This window comes from Sitophilus oryzae, unplaced genomic scaffold (genome assembly GCF_002938485.1).
Source record: "Sitophilus oryzae breed Bouriz unplaced genomic scaffold, Soryzae_2.0 scaffold_1059_pilon_pilon, whole genome shotgun sequence".
Classification (NCBI taxonomy): domain Eukaryota; kingdom Metazoa; phylum Arthropoda; class Insecta; order Coleoptera; family Curculionidae; genus Sitophilus; species Sitophilus oryzae.
The window spans coordinates 949896-976240 of record NW_022145681.1 but is presented as its reverse complement, the minus strand read 5'-3'; positions in this window follow the sequence as shown (position 1 = coordinate 976240).

Here is a 26345-nt window from a genome sequence, read left to right as displayed (position 1 = left end):
AATCGCAAGTGAATTAATTTCGGAAGACGATAATGCAATTTTATCGTCGTGTATAAAACAATATTTTTTTCCATAGCAGTTACATTTTAAAAAATATTCAGAAATTATTATTTCAATGAATTTATTACGAGTAGAAAACATATTGTGCTGGGTTTGCGTTGGTTTCTATGTAATTTGACAAATAAATAAAGCTGTCTCTTTAGTTGTCAGTTTTGAGTCAATATTTTTTAATTCTTTTTCGTGTCGATTGCTGATTGATTTGGAGCCAGAAATGGCTCAAAACGAAATAAGTAAATTACCAACAGATATTCAGGCTGAGGCGACAAACGCCATATCCAAACTGCTTCCATTTAAATCCCGAATAACTTGAAAATGAAAATGAAAAAGAATACAAAAATTTTCAAAAATGGAAGCAATTAAAAAACGTGCGAGAAGAAATAAAGTTTTTAACCTATCCTCGCTGTTAAAGTATCATTTAATCTTTCCTTGCGGTTAAAGTACTATTTTATCTACTATTTTTGATAGATATAAGGCAATTTTAACAGCTGCTATGAAAAAAATCAAATTATCTATTAATTTTTAATTTATTATTTTTGTCACGGATGGTAATCAGACCTATCCTAAGACAATATCCTCTAATCTTTTTTCATTTCTTGGTCGATTTTCTTTGAGACTCCTTTATGTATAGAATTTTCAGGTAATAAAAATTCATCCGCAGCAGCATTTCTTTGTATTTTTGGCACTTGAAATTCATTTATTAATTACAACCTCGATGTAACCGATCTAATTAAAGTTTCTGCAATTTAGGAATTTCATACATCTATTCAATTAAATACTGGATTAAGTAGTTATGGATATTAAAAAGTACAATTTAGTTCAGAAATGTAATCATATATTTATTTTTATGTATCTATTGAAGGATTGAAGTACGAATGGAAGATATATTTCATACAAACGGTCGGCTGAATTGCATTTCATGCTTGAATATCTAGAACTGTATAAATTTTACCATACAACTAAAAATTGGTCAAGTGCGAGTCGGACTCGCGCACGAAGGGTTCCGTACCATTCTTTATCTATACAGCGTTAGACACTATATTATTATATTTTTTTTTCCGATTTAGCTGAAATTTTGAATGCGCGTATAAGTAATTAAAAAAAAATGAAGAAACACATTACTAAAAATTGTATTAATCACTAATAAATATGTAAAAAGTAAAAATAAATATGTAAAAATTAAAAAAAAACAATTAAAAAAAAGTCGCCTTGGTAATAAAATTAAATAAATAATTTTTTTTATCTCAAAAACGATTAATGTTAGGTATAGAGTGTTTATTATCAGAATTCATAAAATTTTACAAAGAATTTAAGTATGTAATAAAAAATGGGGGCACTCATTTAAAATAAGAAAGTTGGTGTCAACTTCCGTTATTTCCGGAAGTGCCGTCATATTGAAAATATTTTTAATCGATAGATCTCGTTGTGAAACACTCATGTGCAAAAAATCTCCGATCTAGATATTGTAATTCTCTAAAAACTTCTAATGCACGTTCAGCCTGGGACACCCTGTATACCCTGTAGAGCTGCATCAACACACCATACCTTTACGCTGCCGTAGCGCTCTAGGGTTTGGACCGCTCCGCTCTGAATTTAAACTACGGGGATGTTCCAAATAATAAATTCCGCGTGCGTCTCGTACGAAGGCCGAACGATTGACCAGTTCCGATTTAAAGCTTGACCGAAATAGTGGAAGCAAGAGGCCGAGCGAGATTTCGCTTTTCCTTCTTTTGTAATCCCGTTAGCACGTTCGAAAAGCTCCCGGTACTTGTCTGGGTGCAGCGCTCGCTGGAGAGAAAATTGCAGAGATTTTTGCAGTTTAGACAAGAGATTAAGGCTATTTTAAAATTAATCTGTGGCGAAAATGGCTTTAATTTTTATCAAAACCTGTATCTTATTTAGTTTTTGTCTACTAACTAATTAAATAAAAATAAGCATAAAAATACTAAAACTGATGTGGATTTAAATCTTTTTAAAATATGTATTTTCTGAGATTTGTGAAATTCGGGGTGGTCCGAATTGTATTCGGGAAATTTCGGCAGCATGTTCAGTCGATAAAAATAACTAAAAATGGGTCAAGTGCGAGTCGGACTCGCGCAGGAAGGGTTCCGTACCATTCATTATCTATACAATATTAGACACTATATTATTATAAACTTTTTTTCCGATTCAGCAGAAATTTTGAATGCGCGTATAAGTAATTTAAAAAAAAAATGAAGAACCACATTACTAAAAATTGTATTAATCAATAATAAATATATAAAAAGTAAAAATAAATATGTAAAAATATGTAAAAATTACAAAAAAAAACGATTAATAAAAGTCGCCTTGACTAGGATTCGAACGTGCCTTACTACGGCTACAACGTCATAGCAGCGTAAAGTCCTAACGCTCTAACCACGCGGCCACCAAGGACTTGAAAGATTCTATGTAAAATTCTTACTAAAAGATAATGTTAAGTGAAAGTACTTTTTTATTTATAAACATTAATTTAATTCTGTTTTTAGTATTTTGTTCTTATAGCGGCAACATAGATTATCTGTAAAAATTTCAACTGTCTAGCTATAACGGTTCATAAGATAGACCTTTGTGACAGACGAACGGACGGACAGCGAAGTCTTAGTAATAGGGTTCCCGTTTTTACGCTCTGGGTACGGAACCCTAAAAAACGGAGTCCAGTTGGCTTGCAAATAACAATGACGTTCTCCATATAATTTTACAGACAAAATGACCGCAATCTTCATTTCATAGCCATATCGCGGACACCATTTTTTTTCACACAAATTGTATATTTTTTATCGTGCAAGTTAGTGTTCTTTGTTTAAATTTGTATTTGATAACGGAGGGTTGTATTATATAAGCATACAAATAAAAGCATCTAATAATGAAGCGTATAATCACGAATTGGGGAAATTAAAAGGCATTGAATGTTTTAATTGAAAAAACGAACAAGTCAGAAATTCCATTTAATCCGGATTTGATACGGTCGGCGGAGTAAACTCAATAGTTTAATACAATTTGAATAAAACTACTAGAAGTGTGAAAAACCAATATACACACAAACACAGCCACACACACAATATATATCCTCGCGAATATTTGTTATTATAACTAAATTTGTAATTGGATTTCAATGGTTTTTGAGCCATTTCAAAAGTTATTCTTTATATCAATTAATGAACTAAATATATTTGTATAATTATTTCAATGAGTTTATGCTTTTTGTCTATTTTGAAAAATAATTATATTTACTGTGACAATGTAGAAAGTTTATCGATTTTCGTCATAATTTTATACCCCTAAATATTTAGGTACAAAGCTGCATTAATAAATTTATTTCAAAAAATTTGATAACAATGACTTAATAAACATTATTTTAAAAATAAATATAAATATTTTTACAGGGTGGTCCGAATTGTGTTATGCAGATATAAATAAGTAAAAAAGTACGTAAAAATTTATGTCCTAAAATAATTTGTTTCGGAGATACAGGGTGTAGAAGTTTTATTTTTTCCATATAATTTCTGAACTGACGCCGACATTTGAATGAAAATTGGCATGAAAATTCGATTTTGATGTCAATATGAGTTCTACTTGTAGGAGACGCTATTTACATTTTTTCAGCTGTTTTGAAGAGTAATGGATTTTCGTCTGCACGTGAGTGAAAAATATACTATTCCGTCTCATTTTTACGTAAAAAAGTTCTCTTCGTAAAAATCGCTGCGAGTAATAAACATATTTTATCTACGTCAGTTAGTTAAGAAGCTTTAGAAAGCCTAGAAGCCTAAGAAGCCTAAGAAGCAAAAAATTCACGTATTTTGAGTGAGTTAAGAACTTCTTAACTCAGGCATTTTCATTACCGCACTTCTTGTTTAGATGATTACCAAAGAGAAAAAAATATTTTGTAAAACATTTATTTTGCACTAAATTGGAAAAATATGTTATGAGAACCTTTTCATTTCCATAGTTGTGTACTTTTTTTTCGGTGCACCATTTTTCATACTTAGAGTATGTATATATTCATACTTCTGTCTCGATCTTCCTGGAAGCAATCCAGAAATAGCTCTGAATGCCCCTTCTTCAATGTCAGAGGGAAAACTCTCTGAATCGCTCATTTTTTAAACTAGTGACATCAATATTATTTACTGTCATATTGATATTGCCATGCATGGTGATATTTGGACAAAAGTATTAAGGTAATTGATTTTTAGGATAGGTATATAATTAAGTAATAATAATTTTTAAAATTCATTGTGTGTTTTTATAGTTAGACGTAGATAAAATATTGTACAATACACGTGAGTTAACTCCATTAAGATACTTGTGTGGTTACACAACTCGTGCTACGCACTCGTTGTGCAACTTTCATATGTATATCTTCGGGAGAGCGTCCACCAAAGTGACGTAGCATATGACGTTGCACATACATGGCAATAGCGTTGCATAATTTTTCAGGAAGCGCACATATAAGTGATGTGGAAGTGGCGTAAACATGTCGTCCTCAGTGGATGAAGATTTGTTAGCAGTTGTAAACCTAACCAATATGAACCAAAATTATCCAAAGCGTCGCTATTGGAAACACCCCTTTAAGAAAAAGAGACGTGGAGACCCCTTTAAGAAAAAGGAGACGAGAGTAGTGGATTTAGTATTTTTAAGGAATTGAAGAGAATTTTTATCCAGAAAGAATTTCAAGCATTTTATAGAATGAAAAATGAAACCTTTGATGTGCTAATTAGAAAATTTTCAATCAATAATACAAAGCGTATATTGAAGTCGAAATCGTCCTTCATTTTTACTAAATTTGAGTAACGTGTGTATTTTTGAAGCAGTGACATGGATGCTACAACGACAAATGACACGTTTCTGACAGCGCTACTTCAGTGTGCGCTGACACACTTATTGTCGTTTGTTCAATTCGGCGTAACTTGCTAGATGCATGTTACTTGCCAGATTACGTGCCACGTCAGATGCTACGTCACTTTGGTGGGCACTCTCCCTTAATGATGCTGTTAACTCACTAGATTACTAGTATCGTATATATCTATAACATAACATTTTTAACAGAAACATATTTTCTCTTTTCGAATAACGTTTTTCAAATAATATGTCTAATTATAACGAGTTATTTTACTTTCAAAATTACAAAAAATTATTTTTTGCTTAACTTTAATCTACCACCAGCATTGTCATATTATAAAGAAATTGAATTTTTTTTTAATTTCGAAAATTTCCAAAATTTCAAAAATTTCTTTTTTCGCAAAAAGACCCTCGAAGACGTGTTTCTGGGGTAGAAATATACAACCCCTGAAAATATTTGCACTTATTTAAGACTCACCCTACAGAACCATGATTGAATGAAGAAGATGAATAAGTTACTAGTAAAGTATGCACATACTATTTTCATAAATAACACAAAATTAACTATTAGAAAATATTAAAATAAACGGCACTAATAACCACATTGTTTTGAGTCAAATTAATTTGAGCAGTCTAACGTGTTTTGTGACAATTAAAAGTTATAGAATATGAATATTTTATGTGAGTAAATATTAATAAATACAGTAAACATATAATACTATATATTATATTGTTAAATATTATAATCTGCACCGTGGCGATACAAAATTAAAATGTATATTTTAGCAGTTGCTTTGTATTCTCTGAAAACTGACAAGGCAATTACCGACACCAAGGCAACTGTTCGGCAAATTATAATTGACTCCGCGTTACATTAAATTATAATTTTCCAATAATTACCTTCTGGCATGTGTTTTTGTCATTTTTGGTAAAACTATAAAGTATCGGCTTAAATATAATCACTGTAGATTTTAATTTTATTTTATTACTGTAATATTCTCATTTTTATTAACGAATATAGAGATAAAAATAAATATTAAAGATATAAAATAATATAATGGAATTAAAAGAAAAACAAATATATTTTTCCAAGACTCCTTTATTAAGAATAAACATAGCTATGGCACTCTTGGTTGAATTTTAAAATACGATTTTTATTAAAAGAGAATGTTAAAAGTTGACATATGATATATGTCATTCTATTCAGAATATCATTTTCTATCGAATAAAGTAAAATAATACCAAGGGTGCTAATCAAAATTTGTAGTCATTTCCGGTAAAACAGGAAGTAACCAAAAACAATTGAATGCATCAATCAATCCTAATTGATGTCATATACTAACATACCAAATATTGTTTTTTTATCTGAAAATATAAAAAAGTTATAGGGGGTGAGCCACTTTTGAGACGCACCCGGTATAAATATTAAAATTAAAAATGTAACATTAACTTATAGTTCGCCCAATAAATTTAATTCTTATTATATATTTTCGTCTTGTAAACATACCCGTTTTAAGTATAAGAAAATTATAATTAAGAAACACATCTTTCTAAAACATATTGACTTGTCAGTGATTAATATTACTGAATTTAGTAGTGATGGGCAAAACTATTATGTTTAGATAACAGTTGAAACTGTTATAGTTAATTATAAAAAACAGCTTAAAATAACAGCTTAAAAATAACAGGTTTCTTTATTTTATTGCTAAATATCTGAAAGAGTATGAGGCGGTCACCGCCAGGCGTATTAACGCAGTTGCAAGTTGCAACAATGACGTGCTCGGTGGTAGTATTTCCAGGGTGTCAAAACATTTCTAAATATCGATTGTTATCTAAAATACCTCTCTAAAAATGGAGGTTGTTTACAAATAAGCGCTGTTTACAAATTGCGATATAAAAAAAAGCCAAAATTCCGCCACTCGTCCTTACCTATACATTCCGATCTACCTACGCCCTGCCCCTCGATCCGCGTAGATAAGAGCAATATAAGAAAATGTGTAGTATATTCTTCATAAGTAAACCAACTACACACTAGAGTTCGAATTAATTTTACACTTAAACTAGACTTCGTTCGCGTCGAATTAATAATTTGTAATGGTGATGATAAAGCAAAGCAAGAATTTCCATTAACATACAAACTGGATAAAATTTTCTCACATTTGCCAAAAATAAGCTTTAAACGTCGAGCAGTTTAAGCAGAATCGTGGTTAATCAATTACTCAACTTTTTGGAACACCCTGTATGATTTTTTAAAAAATTTCAAAATATGTAAAAGAACAAAATAAATTATGCGCGTCCAAGCGTTTTCCCGAAAGACTAACCGTTTTTTAAATAACAAATATTGTAATATTTGAGGGGCGTTTTTACGCTCTTGTAATTTGAGATTTGAGAAACCCCTCCTTATCGAACCTCAACCCCACAGTCAATCCGTTTGCCAAAAATCAGCTTTAAACGTCAAGCAGTTTAAGCAGAATAGTGATTACTCAATGGTCGTATTTTATGAAACACCCTGTATATATTTTTAAAAAATCTTAAAATATGTAAAACAACAAAATAAAATATACGGGTTTTAAGAGTTTTTCCGAAAAACTCAACGGTTTTTAAATAAAAAATATTCTAATATTTGAGGGTGGTTTCACCCCCTTAGAATTCGAGTTTAGAAAAATCCCTTCTTATCGAAACCCTACACCCTAAAGTCAATCCGTTTTCCAAAAATCAGCTTTTTACGTCCAGAGCTTTAAGCAGGATCGTGATTAGTCAATGACCAGATTTTTCAAAACACCCTGTATACATTTTTAAAAAATATTAAAATATTATTCTGAAATTTTTTTTAGAATAAATAAATACCTAAATATTGAAACTTAATAAGTAAGTACTGAAACATACAGCGCCATATAATATCTCGACCTCCGCCCGTTATGCTCGTAACAGGTTGAAAAACAATGTATCTAAAACAACCGATGCGTTTATTCTCCAACCTGTTTCGAACCTCCATCGACAATCGACCGGTGCAGCAACGTTACTTTCCCACTCCTATTATCTCGACCGCCGCTCTGTTAACCAATAGCATAAAATAATAGCATATATAGAATAGCAGTAAAAAGAATCATAAATTTTGATAAAAAGTAAATCCTATCAACTTCAGTTATAACCATGTTACAAGTGGGTACTTCTATAATATCTTAAATAACTGCAAAAATTTTAGGTACTTTAACAATGTAATATTAACTTATAGTTCGCCCAATCAATTTAATTTTTATTATATATTTTCGCCTTGTAAACATACCTGTTTTAAGTATAACTTAAGAAACACAACTTTCCAAAAAACATTGACTTTTCAGTGATTAATATTATTGAATTTAGCTAATAGCAGTAAAAGGAATCATAAATTCTAATAAAAAGTAAATCGTAACCACTTCAGTTATGATCATGTTACAAGTGGGTACTTCTATAAAAGGTGAGTCTTAAATAAGTGGACAGTATATTTTGACCCCAAAAACACCTCAATGTTTTATTTTTCGCTAAAATTATTTTTTGAAAATTTTGATTTTTTTGAAATAAAATTTGCAATTTCTTTTAATTTGCAGCGAAAAAACGTAATATCTTCATAATACGGCAACATAGGTACTAGATTAAGTTTAAAAGAGAGAAAACCCAAAAAAGATCAAGCCGTTCTCGTAATACACAAAAAAGCATTTTTTTTTTAATTTTCAAAGTAAAATGTCTCTGATATTTTGGATTTATTTGAAACACGGTAAAGAGAAAATATGTTTCTCTTATCATATGTTTACTTTTAAAATATGATATTTTTATTATAAAAATAGTTGTACTTGTTTAAAACTCTCCCTGTGTAAAGACAAGAATATACAGGGTGGTCCGAACTGTATTCCGGAAACTTCGGCAGCATATTCTGCTGATAAAAATAAGTAAAGAAGTTCGTATAAATGTATGTCCTAAAATGCTTAGTTTCGAAGATACAGGATGAAGAAGTTTCATTTTTATTTCGATTTTTTCCAAATAATTTCTGAAGTAACGTTAATATTTGGATCAAAATTGGTGTCTGGGAGTTCTTTGACATGAGAAATTTGATTTTGGTGCCAATATGACTCCTACTTGTAGAAGACGCCACATATATATATTTTTAAAGTCCCTAGATATATAAACTACCGCAATTACCGCCATATTGGCGCCAAAACTAGCGGCAAATTTAAAAAGGAGGCCAACATTTCGCTGTTTCGGCTTTTTAAGCAGCGGTTCGGTCCGGCGCCAATATGGCCGACCAACATTGACGGGCAAGCCTTAAAATAAAATATTTATTAATTGTAATAGAATTACGTTTATTATCTACAGTTTACCCTCATTTTAACGTAATATCAGGTTGTATATTAATATTCAATTTCATAAATTTAATTTTTTAGGCCTATATATGTTAAGAGGTTATAAACGAATGGTTTCCGTACAAGTGTTTTTCAGTTGTATTAGCATTTATTTTATATTACCTTTTAGCGCAAAGTACGCCAACAGAAGTAAGTTAATAGGTAAGAAGAAATAAAGTTAGGATAACATTTAGCATTTTAGTACTTAATTCAGTCGAAACAATTGGAAAAACTTTGTTTGTTGATGAGAACAGGATACTTATACCATAAGTAAACTTTCCCTATTATACCAGTTATGCTGTAGTTAGTTTTGACAAATAAGCATGATTTAACGAAAGTCTTTGGAACTATGAATCTAGGAATAAGCTACAAACTTAAATTTGAAGGCCGGCTTTTATACGAGAAAATTTTGAACCATGGTTGAAACAAATAAATGTAATAATTAAATTGACATGATACATACCTGCTATTTTTGAAATATATTAATATATGGATAGATAGATTGTTTCAATTAGTATTACTTCAGGTAGTTTCGGCATTTTAGGTATGTAATTGTGCACTTAATTTAAAAATAACTTAGAAAGAAGCTTGAAACGCATAGGAGCTCTTTATGTGTGCTGTATAATTAAGGTTTGTATGTTATGGAGTGATTTTTATACAACAAATTTATTATTAGTTGAATAAAAGCAAGTTAATACCATATAATACAATTAAAATATATTTTGCTCTGCAATTTAATGTTATATTTTTAAAACAACAAGTGTCATAATGTTTAAGTATCATTATTATAAAAAAGTTATACTGCTATAAATTTAACATTGAAATAACTGTAATTATTGTTATACATAAATTAAGAAGGCATAATTTTACCTCGACAATATGTAAAACTTCAAATGAATCTTAACAATTTTATGTCATGTATAAAAATCAAATTTAAATCACACTTATTTATAACTGACAGTATAAGACCAAATTTTTAAATATAACTTTACATGCTTACATTATATTGTTTACTTTTTATTAGTAATTACAATATGAACCAATAAATATTAATTACTATCAATAAGTACATAAAAACTAATCTATTTAAGTCCATGGAAATAACTATATAGTTAGCATATGCATAAACAACATTCTTGTTAATAGGATCAAATTTATTTGAGCTTTTTTTCATTGTTTTAATTAATATCCCTGTTAGTCCTGACTGGTAAAACCACCTGAAGCGATGTCATCCAAATCTATATATGTATTATAACTTATTCTTTTAAATAATTATCCTGCCTTTGGTCTGATGATAATATATTGTAGATTTATCTAAACTTCTTACTGCAAAATGTTGAAAACTAAACTACACTAAACATTTTAGGGAATGATTACGTAAAGATTTCACTTAGACTTAGCATCCTTTTTAAAAGATATGTATGGTAGTTTGCAAGTAAGGTCTTTGTCTTGTTCTAGATTACATTTCTAGAGATGGACCTCGGCCTGACCCACTGCGACCTTCTCAGATCTATTGTGGTCTTGTCTTGTTCTACAATGAAGTTTTATGTACCAATAGGTTATATACTACAAATAAGATTGTTAAAAATATTCACTGGAGCATAAATAAATTCAATCCACTACCTAACGTGTATTGAATATCGACGATGTTAAAAAACACATCAAATGGCGGCCTTTTCTTGTAATACACATTTCTTCACTAAAGATATTGACGTCTATACATTATTAACTAATAAATTTGTAGCATTTTAGTGGCTTTATAATTATTTTAAAATATGTGGATAAATATTTTTATTCTGAAATTGACAGCTTCTCAATATTTGACATGACAAATTCAGACAAATGTGACATTTAAACAGTCCTACCACTACAGTTTTCCCAGAAATACCCCAAAAATCTGCCATTTTGGCGCCAATAACATTGAACAAACCAATTGCGGTACTTTATATATCTAGGGACTTTAATATTTTAACTGTTTTGAAGTGTAATAACTTTTCGTCCGTACCTGTATAAAACTATTGAGTAAAAAAATATACATTTGCGGTGTTTTTTACGTAAAAAGGTGTCTCTTGGTAAAAATCGCTACGAGTAATGGTTCTCGAGATATTTGGAAGCGAATTTATCAATACCTATCATCATTACATAAATTAAACATGTTGACTATATAGTTATTAGACTGAAATCACAAATTTGAAATGTTTTTGTGTTAAAGGTTTAAGAGAAATTGTTTTATCATCATTTTTTCGCAGAAAGATTTATAATAATTAATTTGAAACTATAAAAATTTCCCAAATTTATTATTTCAGTCAAATAACTATCTACTCAACGTGTTTATTTTTTGCCAATAATGACAGGTATTGAATATTTCTCATTCTAATCTAATTATATATTATTATAATCTAATTGAATTTTCATTCTAAAAATCTTGAGAACGGTTGCTTGTAGCGATTTTTACCAAGAGACATTTTTTACGTGAAAAGTCACGGAAATATATATTTTTTTACTCAGTAGTTTTATACAGGTATGGACGAAAAGTTATTACTCCTCAAAACAGCTGAAACACATGTAGGTGGCGTCCCCTACAAACAGGAGTCATATTGACATCAAAATCAAATTTCTCATATCAAAAAACCAATTTTCATCCAAATGTTGAACTATTTGGAAAAAATCGAAATAAAAATGAAATTTCTACACCCTGTATCTCCGAAACAAAGCATTTTAGGACATACATTTATACGAACTTTTTTACTTATTTTTATCTGCAGAATATGCTGCCAAAGTTTCCGGAATACAGGTCGGACCACCCTGTATATTATGGATAGTGAATAGGATACATGGACAGTGGCATCAAATTTGAAATAAAAACATTTTACAAAGAAAAAAATTATATATTATTGTTTGTTTATTTAAAAATAGTGTATAACAAGTTGAAATTTTATACTGGAAGTCTATGCATTTATTATATTTATATTATATATACAGGGTGTCTCAGATTTTAATCGGGAAAATTTAATAGACAATAAAACTTGCAAAAATAAAACAAAAAGTTCTTATCAACTTGTAAGATTAAAGTTGCTTAAAAAAATAAGATATTTGAAAAACTATTTAATCGATTTTGATATAATATTTTTTTATAATACTCGATTTTGATATAATATACCGTTTATAATACTTACTATGGGACTTAATTTGATGTAATTAGATTTAAGTTTAATGGCCAGGGGCGGCGGTAGGGCATCACTGTTAAATTATTTTAAAGGAAAAAATAGGCACGCCACTGCTTTTTTAGAAGTTTAATATTATTTTTGGATTTAGTAATTAAAAATATTATTTTTTTGTTTCCTGACTTTTTTGTCTATAACCTAACCATTATTATTTTTTATAATATGCTATGCTTATATATAATTTTATTAGATGCATTTGAAAGCATCAGAATTAATAAATGTAAAGATAGTATGGACAGAGTCAACGGTCCAATTCCTTCAAGTTCTTTGTTCCTACTACTCTAGTGATGGAAATTAACTGTTACGCTCAGTTGGCTCTGACACGGTTGGCTAGATTTTGCCACGCCCACTCGGTACCTACTGGGCGAGTATATAAACGCTCAACTTGTAGATTGTACTTTAGTTTATAATCATCTGCTGATGATGCTAACATGGTTAGCGAAAAGCGCGTCCAGTGTAAATATAAAAGTGTATTGTGGTGATTTAGTGTAATTTTATTTTGCCATTATTATTTAATTTATTGTCCAGGGTGGAGTGAATAAATGATTTTTTTTCGCAAGAAGTAAGCAAGATAGACAAAAAAGTCAGGAGACAAAAAAATAATATTTTTAATTACTAAATACAAAAATAATATTAAACTTCTAAAAAAGTGGCGTGCCTATTTTTTCCTTTAAAACAATTTAACAGTGATGCTCTACCGCCGCCCCTGGCCATTAAACTTAAATCTATCTTTTATAAGTTCATAAACTGTTTCCATACATACTGGTGATTAATTATAGTGTTTTTCGGCTTACTTTCGGCAACTTTTTCTTCAATTGCACTTAAAGAATCGTTTCCCAATAAAGACATTTTTAGAATACTTATTAAAAATAATTTACGTCCAAGTGACAAATGTGTCATTGTCACTTAGCCATTCTGCGGGAAATTTTCTAGATTTTAGCGGGCAATTTTCACCGAAAATTACCAGCTTCATATGGGATTTTTTCTACATGAGTAAAATATTCAGTTTAAGCTACTTTGGATATAAATAAACTTAATCAATTTAAAATGAAAAATTTATTCTAGTAAAAGTATTATACTTAAGTCCTCGTCTCTTCTTAGACTTCGTTTTTATAACGCAGCGAGCTTATAAATTTGGCATTAAAAGTTTGCAAATTTCGCTCAGCTTTAAGACCGGAAATTGTTTGCTGCTCTTAAATCTCTCTTATCTCAAAAGGAGGTTCTCGTCTATGAAATAACATCACGTACTTATATTTATTATGCTTGTGTCTACAAATAAACCCATGTTTTATTACTTAAGAAATGTTTTGTTTCCACAATAGGGGGTGCTGATGGTATAATAAATACAGGATGTTTCAAACAACATGTGCTATCTCTCGTGGGGATCTCACGTAAAAAAATTCACAGTCCTTTACAAAGATGCAACCGGTGGGGCATTGAAAATGATGAATAAAAACGTAAAAATATCATTAGTGTTAATATGAGTGTATTACATACATATGTTTAAATAACGAACTTAACAAAAAACAACAGATTTAAAGATTCACTGAAAAAGTAGTAGTGTTAACATTAAATAAAACATTATCAATAATAATTATGCGATCGCACCTATCCGTAAAACAAGCAAGCAAAAAAACCTCGAAAAAAACAAAATAACATACAAAACATCAGGTTAACATGATGACAGATCATGATCAATGACAGATAAAGAATTCTTACGGAAAGTTACACTTTACGATATAATTTTTAACTGTTAAAGGCAAACCCCATTTAAACACAAAACTTTTTAATACCTACTACTGTATCTAAAAGACTTTTTTTAAATTACTAAATTCTTAGCCACGCTTCTGTTTTTCTTGGCTGTTGTGCGTCACGTCACAGATTAACAGGCCCACGTTTGCAACACAAGGCGATGCTGCAGACCACTAGGTAGACCGGTATATTTCGTTATGATGTCACTAAATAAACCCTTGTATAAAATTTTATACTGTCTGGTTTATAACGTTATAGTATTGCATTTTTGTACAGCAAACTTTCATTCCCTATTCTACTCTCTAAGGGTATAAATTTCATAAATTCGCTTTACCTTTGTGCCAATTTTTATGTGTATAATCCAGAGGTCACCAAGTTTTATATAAATTTTTACTAACTTTACCCATTTGGTTGATGAATTTCAAAAATTTCTTCTAATTCTTTTTGTAGGATTTCATTCTTCTAGACCAAATAGTAAGGAATTTTCATACAACAAACTGTTCCGAGATAATTTTACTCTCTAAGAGGATGAATTTCCTAAAATCGCTTTGTGTAGCTAATTCACTAATGTCGTTTAAACGAACCTTTGTGCTAATATTTATGTATCTAAAGCTGGCGGCATGAACTCACTCTAAAATATCTAAAAACGTAATATATAATCTAACTGACACACCACTGACAATGACAAATAATTTATTTCTGGAGGTATTGTGTGTAGGTGTTTTTCAGGTATGTTTTAGTATTTAGTCGTTTTACACAAAGAAATAGCCATTAAGCACTATAAAAATACTTCATAACAAATCTACACATATATACCTTTCATTTAAAAAAAGAATCATCAAGATTGGTAAAGCGGTTTCGGCGGGATGGATGCAACAAAAAAACCCTTTGAGCTTTTATATATGTATGGATTAATTATTTTTCCAACATATTTTACTTTGCAAATTTTTATAAATATTCAGACTCGCCAATATCGTACTCCACCGTGTCCAGCCTGTTTAGCCAAACGTAGGCCGATTCCTCTTCGGCGGCGTCGTGACCCTGGCCGAAGGAAGAGTCTTGAAGACGCTCATCCGCGCATAGGAATAAGTTGACTGCGTAGCGTATTGCGTATTAATCGATTCTGAAACTTTCTATCTCGTGTATAACATGTTACGCAAGTTTATTATTTTAATCTCGATTTTAATAGATAAATGTGTGAAATGCCACCTGAATATCTTCCGCCATGACATGTTTTTACTTTTTTGTTATGGTAAAGTGATTTGTATAAACTTTATTCAATAACGTATATTTTCCTCCATTTGTGATTTTTTAATTTTAAGCGAAAATTAAGTATAACATTTTAGGAAAAAGAAACACTGTAATATTTAAAAGAATAAGAAGAAATTAGTCTTATTTTGAAAGGAAAATATAGAAAAAACTCTTTCTATAGAAAAAGTCTTTATACTAACCAGAATCCGGTGACATATACGCGGTCTCACCGGAAACATTACTTATTACTTCGCATAACTTGAAGAATATCTACTTTTAATAATGAACACTTCAGAAATACACCAGTAAAAACATTTATTATTTGAGATTAAAACTCGAATTAAATTATAAATATTAGTTACCTATGTTGTTATAGCTTTTATAGGCCTGTTTAACGACTTAATAAGTTACCTAGCGAAAAAATCTGTGCGCGTACCTACCACTATTGTTACAGGTTAATTCGTTAAAGAAATATGTTACACAAGTTAAAAACGCTAAAATTTTAATGGTATTACTTGTGCATTATTGGCCTTATAATGTAATTTGTTGGAATTATATCTTCTTTAAATATAATTAGACTTTTTAACGACTTTTAAGTTACCTAGGAAAAAATCTGTGCACGTACCTACCAGTATTGTTACAGGTTAATTCGTGAAACAAATGTGTTACATATTATTCGTGGTATTAGTGGTATTATATTGGAATCAGCTTGGCATTAGTGGGGCATTATATGAGAAATTTTGGTATTTAATTTGTATTTTTGGCATTACTTTGGCATTAGTATACAGACATTTGTCAGCGGTTTACTCCTTGTAGATAATCAAAAAGTTTTTTGATAAAATTTGCTTTTTATGTCAGATCATTTCTATGAAAAATTACATTAGATTTTTATTAAAGACGCTGGGTAATTAAAACATTGACTAATAAAGCTTGTCCACTTTAAATAAGGGGTCACGAAATATCCTCCTTGGAGTGTTTGGGTTAAGGGGTGTATAATAAATTAATCGTTGTTTTATAATAAAAACCATAAAACATTTATTTGTGAGTAAAATAATGCAATGGTTGGATATCTCTCCTTTATAATTAGGTGACTAAAAATACACTAAAATAATTAGAAAAAAAATCTTGTACTTATTTAGTAATTACGTCAATATTAATTAATTGACTTTCTAGTCTATTTTATTTTATGTACAAATATATTATTAAATTTTAAGCATTAAGTAATAAAACACTTTGTGCCCTCTTATATCGTAAGAGGTTACGAAATATACTCCTGGTTACACCCCTTACAGAAAACAGTGTAAGGGGTGTAAATAAATTGTATAATCACTGTTTTTTATAATAAAAACTATAAAACATTTCTTATTTGTGAGATTAAAAAAACAAAACAATGCATTGGTTAAAATAAGTACATTCAATACATATGTATGTGTTATAACATAATATAGCCATTACTATTATACTATTATTATTAAAATAATATGTGTGTAACATATTTCTTTAACGAATTAACCTGTAACAGACATTTATATGCCCAGTATATTTTTGTTTAACAAACCAATCAGGAAAAATCCAAAACCTACCGTTGTAGGAGGTATAAGATGATTAAACTTATATAATGACAACTACTTATCGGATAACAAATTAATGACTACTGTCAGCTAGTTCAGCTACTGTCTAGGTAGAATATACATAGAGTACCTACACCTACCTATGATGTAGGTAGATTAAAGCTTATTTTGACTTTACGTCTCACTTCGGTGTCACAAGCTGAATTTTTCAGGGATGGAAGTACAGTACATGATATGGGGACCCTTATTCCGAAAGTAGTACAAAATTAGACCGGGTAAAGGGCACTATCATCAAAAATCGATATATTAATACCACCGTATAGAGAAACAAATACTTATTTTTTGATCCAGTACACAATAAAGTCTTCGTAGGGAGTAATTTTTTATAATTATTTAAAAAAAACATTTCCATTAGCGCTTATGACCAAAAAAAACTTTAAACATGAATAATCATTTCAATCATGCGAAAATTTGGTTTAAAAATAGATTTTTTTAATATAACTTTCATTTAACGAAAAACGAAGGCCTAAATGAAAAAAAAGAAACAATTTAAAAGTTTCGCTTATGTCTTGACAAGGTATCAAAGCAAACCCCATATTTTTTGCTTTTAAACTAATAAAGATATATCAATAAACAATTAGCGATGTAATGGTTTTTGCGCGCGCTGGCCGACTGCCGCCGCTGCGCCGAGATTTCCTATACCCTTGTATATATGACGTCATGGTGTGGCAAATGTAGCATTTTCATTCGATTTGGGCTCCCTTATATAGGATAACAGAAACATTTTCAATGTTAATAAGACTTATTTTTCACATCAACAAAGGTCCGATTCTGCTTTGTTTTGTAGCTACAGGGTGTTAAATTCTTAATAATCTTTCTATTTATTATAATTGTGTTCCAAGTACTTTTAGTGATTTGAATGAAATTTTAGGGGGAAAAGTTACTAAAAGTGTGAAATATTTTAACCCTCAACTGGCGTGGTGAATTCTTGTACCGCTTATGGCGTGCTGGGGTCCGACGGACCCCAATTTTTTTTCAGTTAAAAATACATGATGAAGAGATTTTATAAAAAGCTTGTTATTTTAACACTGTTTACAATATATTCAAACTTGTGAACAAAAAATTTCATTAATTTTCAACAAATTAATAAGAACGGACACAAAAATAAAATAAAACACATTTCTTAGGAATTTTTCACAACAAAAATATAACTTGGCTAAGAAGCCTATAGAAATTAAAAACATATACATTTTATGATTTTACCGTATTATTAAAGTACAAACAACTGAAATGTGAAGCTAAAGTAATGAACATATTTTTTTTCAACAAAACTACAAACCTTGAATGTACATAACTTTTTCAAATACAGTTCACGCTAATATAGCATCTGCATTTGCCGCACATGGATCGTGAACATTTGATTCATGAGATTTTTGGGTTTTGTCATTTATTCGTTGACATATGTGTGACATATACCACATCTCTTTCTTTTCTGGTATTGATTATTCAATTTTCTCTCTTCTATAAGTACGAGATTCAGAATCGGCGTTATGGTTACACTTCCGAGAAAAACCAATGTCTCTTCATCTCACTTCAGCCTCTTTAAGTTCATCAAACCAGTCAATTAATGCTTCCTCAAAATTAGCGTCCAAGTGAAGCACACTTTTTAGACTACCCACCATCCTAATAATGAAACATTCTTGGCGTGGTGGTGCCACACAGATCCCAATGAAAATTTAGCCCCCGCTGATAGGAACAATACTTGATAAAATCAAGTGCAATTGTAGAAGTCGGTATTTATTATTTTCAGTTATTCTTCTCCAATGCGTTCTGTTCTGCGCTGATTCCTCCCACTGATTCTGCATGCTTATCTCCTTTTTTTCATGGAAAACATTCTCGCATTTCTTGAGTTGTCCACCCGATTTTCTCTTACCGTCTACAATACCATACCATACCATACCGCCATTACCCGCTGACGAGTATTTGACACGCATCAGAAGATGGGCACACAAGGCGTATTCTTTCATGAGCTTTTCTGTGACTGAAAAGCCCGATACGTGATGTTACCTGTCCACCGCACTCCAGACATTCAAAAATCTCATTGCCCTGTTGCCTCTTTACTTTTTGGTTGTCGCTCTTAACTCACTTTACAATTCTTCTCCATTCCGTTCTATTGTGAGCTGCCTCTTCCCACTCATTCTGCTTGTTAATTCCCTTTAAGTTTTCGTGGAAAATATCCTTGAACATTTTGAGTTGTCCACCCGGCCTCCTCTTACCATCTACAAGCTCACCGTAAAGCAGAGATTTTCGTATGCGGTTTTCTTGCATTCTGCATACGTGACCAGCCCATCTTAAGCGGGACTTTGTAATCATGACTTCAATACTCTCGCAGTTAGCTTTTTCAAGGACCGATACGTTTGAGACATGATGGAACCATTTTATTCTTAAGAGTTGTCTAAGATGTCTCTGTTGCAACTTGTTTAATGCGTTCATGTGTCGGCGGTACGGCACCCAGGTTTCGTTTCCATATAACATGGTGGGAATTATTATCGCTCGGTACACCGCAAGTTTCGTTTTTGTGCTCAAGTCAAAACCCTGTCTTTTAATTTCCAGAATGCTCTTGAGGCGCTGCTAATCCTGTGCTGAATTTCAGAGTCGATATTGGCCTTTTCCGAAATCAAACTGCCGAGGTAATTGAATTCCACTACATATTCCAACAGCTCATCTTCGATTTTTATAGCATTGTTGTGATCTTCCGGGGGAGTGCACATGATTTTAGTTTTATCGACGTTCAGCTTAAGTCCCAAGGCCTCGTATGCCCATGTATATGTGTTCAACATTTCTTGTAATTGCTGTAACGTATTTGCAACTAGAACACAGTCATCAGCGTATTGAAGTTCTGTGATGAATTTTGTACGTGTTTTTGCCCTGAGTAATTTTATGTTGAACAGACTGCCATTGTATCTGTATCTAATGCCGAAACCTCTCTCCTGCAGTTTGCTGTCCACTATAATGGAGAGCGCTGCCATGAATATGTTTTAATAGGAGAGGCGCTAAGACACATCCCTGCCTAACGCCTGTGTTTGTTAGGAAGGGATCGCTCAGTGATCTATGATATGACACTCTTGATTTGTTGTTGTTATGGAGGCTTTTACACACTGTAAGAAATTTGATGGGTACTCCGAACTTTTTCATAATTGCCCAAAGTGCATCTCTGTTCACAGAGTCGAATCCTTTTGTTAGATCGATGAACGCAACGTAAAGTTTAGACTGCTCTTTTACTTTTTCCTGTAGTGGCCGGATGGAGAATATGGAATCGATGGTACCGCGGTTGGTGCGAAAACCGGTTTGCGATTCTGGGAGGATTTTTTCTATATGTGGATGCAGGCGGTTTGACATAATTTTTGCAAAAATTTTTCCTCCGATAGCCAGTAGTGAAATTCCTCGGTAGTTTACGCAGTCTGATGCACTTTCTTTGTTCTTAAATATATTCACTATATTCGCATTGCGAAAGTCCTGTGGTACCTCTCCGCTTTCCCATATGACATCAAAGAGAGCCTTAAGATGATCATCCAAGTAGCAAAAAGAAGTTCTAAAAGGATTGAATTATTTTATAACAGTCGAATAGCGTTGTCTTAAGGACTGTTTGATTTTATTAAGGGTTTGGTTTCGACCATTCTGTTTTTTAATAAAAGTTGTCATATTAAACTATTTTCTAGTGACTTTTACAACGTATCCTATAACGCATTAAACGATGATTTCTTTTAGTATGATATAACACTTAATATGACAATGCTATATGATAACAAACATATTATTTTATTAGACTCTTATACCCACCATGTAAAAGTTCTATAATATTCATATAACTAGTATACATTGCTTACTTAAACTTGTCTTATTAAAGTTGTATTACGTTGTATGATAGAATGTTTTATTGCGTTAACTACGGTGCTGTATACAACACTAGTTATACAGCCTTATATGATAAAATTGTGATTAACAAAATAAATTCGCTGTAATATCTGCATTATAAAACTGGTAATGTATAATATAACCTCATTTTAAATTAAATGCTATACGTAGTTATTTATTTTGTTATTGTTGTTGTTGCAAAAGTAATATCTACGTACGAGTATAATCAATCACAGCTATTATGAATTCTAGACAAAGTTGGAAAAAAGTTAACATACGCAGTGGTAGTTATAAAGAGCATGTAAGAAAAAACTCATCGAAATTACGGCAAATAATCCCGAGAATTTCCTGGGTTCCCAAAGGCCAAAATCTCTCGTGTTGTCTGGCTTCTTCAAAGTATTGTTGCCACGTTGATGTAAAAGTTTTACTGTAGTAATGTTTGTATTGTTTTGTTGTTGTTTTTCCAAGTCCTTAGGTTGCCGCTCACTCGTGGGGCATGCATGAAATGCATTGCGTGCATGAATCCATGAAAACCTGATCATGTTTGTTAGTTTAAATACTAATCAAATGAGATTTAGCAACATCCATTTGTCACAAATCTCAATATGTCAAAAATAGTTCTATAGTGCCTGGAAATTCTGCGTAATGATAGATATTTATCTTATACCGTTTTATTTTACAACAAAGACTTATTTAAGGGATTCATTTATAATAAAATGGTTGCATTATAATTCGCCATGTTTAAGGCAGAATTTTTGTATGGCCTATGGCCGCCATTATATGAAGCAAAATTAAAAACATCAAAGTAAATTGTAAAATGTTTTTTTTTGAGAACTATTTTGTGATAAGTTTCCCACATACAGTAATAAACTGTTTAATTAAATTAAAAACAAGAATTTTTGAAAATTTTATTTTATTTTATTGTTTAAATTTATACGCAAACCTTAATCGAAATTAAAGCGCTTTAATTTTTTGCCAAATACATACCTATAATCTACCAGTAAAATTTTCGGCGCAACAAAAATTGTCCGTACTTTTCAAACCCTATTAATGATTTTTTATATTACATATTTGTTGTACCTTCTGGCTCTACCCGCCATTTTCACCGTCGAGTAAAGTCTCCTTTTTAACAATCCACATCCTCTAGATTCATTTTACGACACGCTTAAAATATAATTTGCTCCTAATATTCTTCGGTAAAAAATAAAATACTCTTTTACCTCGCTAAATGATCAAATGTTTTTATTGTTCTGTTTCTTAGATGTGACCACGTAATACACAATAAAACTAGTTTTATAATAGATATATAACGCTGTGTAAAATAGTTGCATAAGAGTTGTATACCCTTTTTATAGAACTTCTACACTACTAAACGGTTGTATAAAAATGGGCCTTTTTTGGTTGTAAAGCTATCATATTACGGTCTTATAGCACGTTATATGAATTGAGGTATCCTATAAAAATAATCACATAGCTGTTTATACAGCCTTTATAAAATAAAATTTGCTACTTGGGCAATAAGTTTTTTACTTGCACACTTATAGATTTCCGCCGGAATCGCGTCACAGGCAGCTGATTTGTTGTTTTTAAGGTGTTTTATGGAGTCCTTTATTTCGAGGCTGTTATACTAAGTTGGTTATATTATACTGTTATACTGTTATACATCGAGGCTGTTATACTGAGGTATTATGTTGAGTGCTTCCATATTGGGGTTGTTTTCTTGGTTAAGGATATGGCTGTAATGTTCTTTCCAGCGGTTTCTGATTTGCTCTTCTTCCTTTAGAAGTTCGCCATTTTGTGCCATGATTGGACATCTTGCCTTCTTAGTTAGACCGTATACTTCTTTTACAGCCTTGAAGAATTTATGATAGTCGTGATGCGTGGCATACTCCTGAATATTGACTAGCTTTTTGCGACCACCAGTTATCCTTTAGTTGGCGCAGGTTTCTTCGGAGTGTGTTGTTGGCTGCCTTAAAGTTGTCTGCTAGTCTTGGATCGTGTGAATTTGCAGTGACGGCTTGATGTGCTCTATGCTTTTGTTCCAACAAAGCCTGTATATGCGGTTGATTTTCGTTAAACCAGTTTGGTTGTTTTTTTTTTGTTGGATTTTCCCAGTACTGCTTTGCTGCTTTTGTGAATCGCATCTCTTAGTTGTGTCCAGCCATGTTCAGCATCCACGATTGAGATTGAAATTATCGATGGAAATGATTCTTTGATGGCTTCCCGGAGGGCTTCGGCGGTAGCGTTGTTCTCTAGACCCCGTACGTTCAATCTGGTCATGTAGCTTTGCTTTTTACAGTGTGGATGTTTGGGTTTTAACTGGATTTTCATTTTTGAGATTAATGGTCGGTGGTCAGTGGCACATTCGGCATCTACTCTGGCTTTTGTGAGACTGACATATTTTAGGTGCGTCCTTCGAACGATTACGTGGTCCAATTGGTGCCAATGGCCTGATCTCGGATGTTTCTAGGTACCTTTAAATTTGTCCTTCAGCATAAACCACGTATTGGTGATGCAAAGATTATACTCTGTGCATGTTTTTAATAAGCGTTCAGCATTGCTATTTACATTTCCTATTCCATGTTTTCCCAATACGTCAGGCCATATTTCCTGTTGATTGGCGACACGGGCATTAAAGTCACTAGTAAAATGATTCGTTCGTGCTTTGGAATTTGTTGGATTATATTTTGCAGAGCTTGGTAAAATTTATCCTTATCCTCAATTTTAGCGTCTAGGGTAGGAGCGTAGGCACTTATGATATTGACGTAAGTTTTGTCTGATATAGGGTACCTTAGGGTCATAAGACGTTCGGAGACACCAATAGGTACCTCTGTTAATTTGGTGGCGATTTCGTTTTTGATTGCAATGCCTACGCCATGAATTCTCCTGTGTGTTGCCGGGTAACCCTTCTAAAAGAAGGTGTAATGCTCCTCAGTGAGACTACCTTTATCCGCAAAGCGGGTTTCGCTAAGAGCGGCAACATCTATATTTAGTCGGTGGAGTTCCTGTGAGACCAGTGCTGTTCTTCTCTCTTGTCGATTGGAGTTTGTCCTGTCCAGTAGAGTGCGGACGTTCCACGCCGCAAACGTGAAACATTGACGATGTTTAGTTCTCCGATGATACACTCGAGTAGGCACCCCCTCCCGGAGATCCAATCGAGGGGGTATTTTACCTCCGGACGATGATTTTGTCCTACTCGAATGTTCCATCTTTGATGAGTGTAAGCTGCGTAAAAAGGTTAAACTGTGACGGTTACGCTGCCTCACAGTTTGGCTGCAACTGTAGCACGGAATGGCTATGGCACAGTGAGGACTGCGACGATAGTTCCCTTGTGCTACGTTCTCGGCCGGCTAGGAGTAGTTTTCTACTCCTCTTCCCCAGACAGCTGGTAGGTCTGAGGGTTGTATAATGATATACCGCCTATACTCGGTCGTCAGAGCCTCGTTTGTTTAAACAGGGTGCACCCGTAAAGAAGACATTTTGGTAGGCGGTTTTCTTGCATCCTGCATACGTGACTAGCCCATCTTAAGCGGGATTTAGTAATCATGACTTCAGCGCTTTTGCAGCTAGCTTTTTCAATGATCGATACGTTTCAGACATGGTGATACTATTTGATTTTGTTGCTACTGGTCTAATGCGTTCATGTGCCGGTGGTAAGGCACCCAGGTTTCGTTTCCATGTAACATGATGGGGATTGTTATTGTTCAGTCCAACTGCTCGGTCCGAAGTTTTGTTTTTATGCTCAAATAATGGCAGAGTGATGAGTCAGAATTACAACAGCAAAATAGAACACTAATTCGCCACAATATACCTAAACACTTTACTTTTGCACTAGACGTGCGTTTAGCCAATCACGTTAGCATCAGCAGATGATTAAAACTAGGTTTTAATAATCTGCAAATATCTAAAAATATAAAAATGCTACACTTTTTAGTTCTGTGTTTTCTATGATAAATATACTTAAATAATTCTGCACAACCTTTAGCACAATGTTTTTTCATTACTCGATAAAAATTAAAAAAAAATCCATTTACTTAATCCATTTTTTTGGCAGGGTCTCTGAAACTGAAGGCTACTGCTTTATAATAAGAGGTAATGAATAACATTCAAATTTTATAAATATCTTAAAATTTTATTGCATTCCGGACGTCTAAACATAGAAGGGCCGTAGCTTCTTAGATTCCGTTTTTAGATCGCAACGGGTTTATAAAATATTTACAAACTCCCACACGACTGGCATTGAAACTTTACAAATTTTGCTCAACTTTAAAACCGGAAATTGATTTTAGCTTTTAAGTCTTTTTCACTTCAGTGATCAGTTTTTAGTGATTAAATAAGTATTTTCTCATTATCTGTGTAGTAAACAATAATCGTCTTAATTTTTACAGGTCCCCCAAAATATTCAGTGACCATTATAAATTATATTTTCTTCAGTTATTTTTATATATTTTACAAACATACAGGGTCGTTCATATGTATGGAAACTGTCGATTATTAAATAGAATATACAAATTACCGCAAGAAGTTTAATACAAAATTTATAAGGTTTTTAAATGTCTATTAGCTAGTAGTAAATTTAATTATACAGGGTCGGTCATAAACTTGTGGCACATAATTTTTTTTAATGCGACCCCCCGTATATTATTGCATATTTCAATTCTTCCTTCAATTTTAAGCAATAATCGTAATATACATAATGTGCCTAAATTCAACCATTTCGGAAAAATTAGTTTTTGATTTTGAAATGTTAAACGAAAGTTTCTCATGTTATACATCTATAAATGCTAACTTGAAAACTAATGCCAAATACCGTATGATCGAGAAAAAACGGCGTCAAAGGCGGCTTAGGAATGACTATCGATGCTATTTTTGACGAGATAGAACTCTAGACGTCAGTTACTGAGAATTGACATAAAATTTGTCAAAAATTAATACCTTATATAGAAAAACCAGAAAAGAATAGAAAGTTTCCAGATACACATATCTAATTCCAAAAAATTGTTTTTTCAAATATTTCGATCTGCACCAGTTCTACTCAATAAAAAATCGATATTAAATCATCCTTAATGCAGTAAACGCCTTTTTCAAAATAAAGAAGAGTAAGGCCAGTAAGACTCTAACCTAACTAAATATCGTCGTCCGGCAAGCCTCCGACCCCTCCGACCGAGACATTTCGACAAAATTTTTGATTATTGTGCTGTTAAAATATACGGATTAGCCTTTTATTATTGTTTCATACACACTAGACCGTTCAGATTTACTAATATTGCATTGATTGTAGCTGTAAATGAAAATGTATGTTTAATACAAGTAAATAATCCGTTAGTTGATGAAAGAAGTAT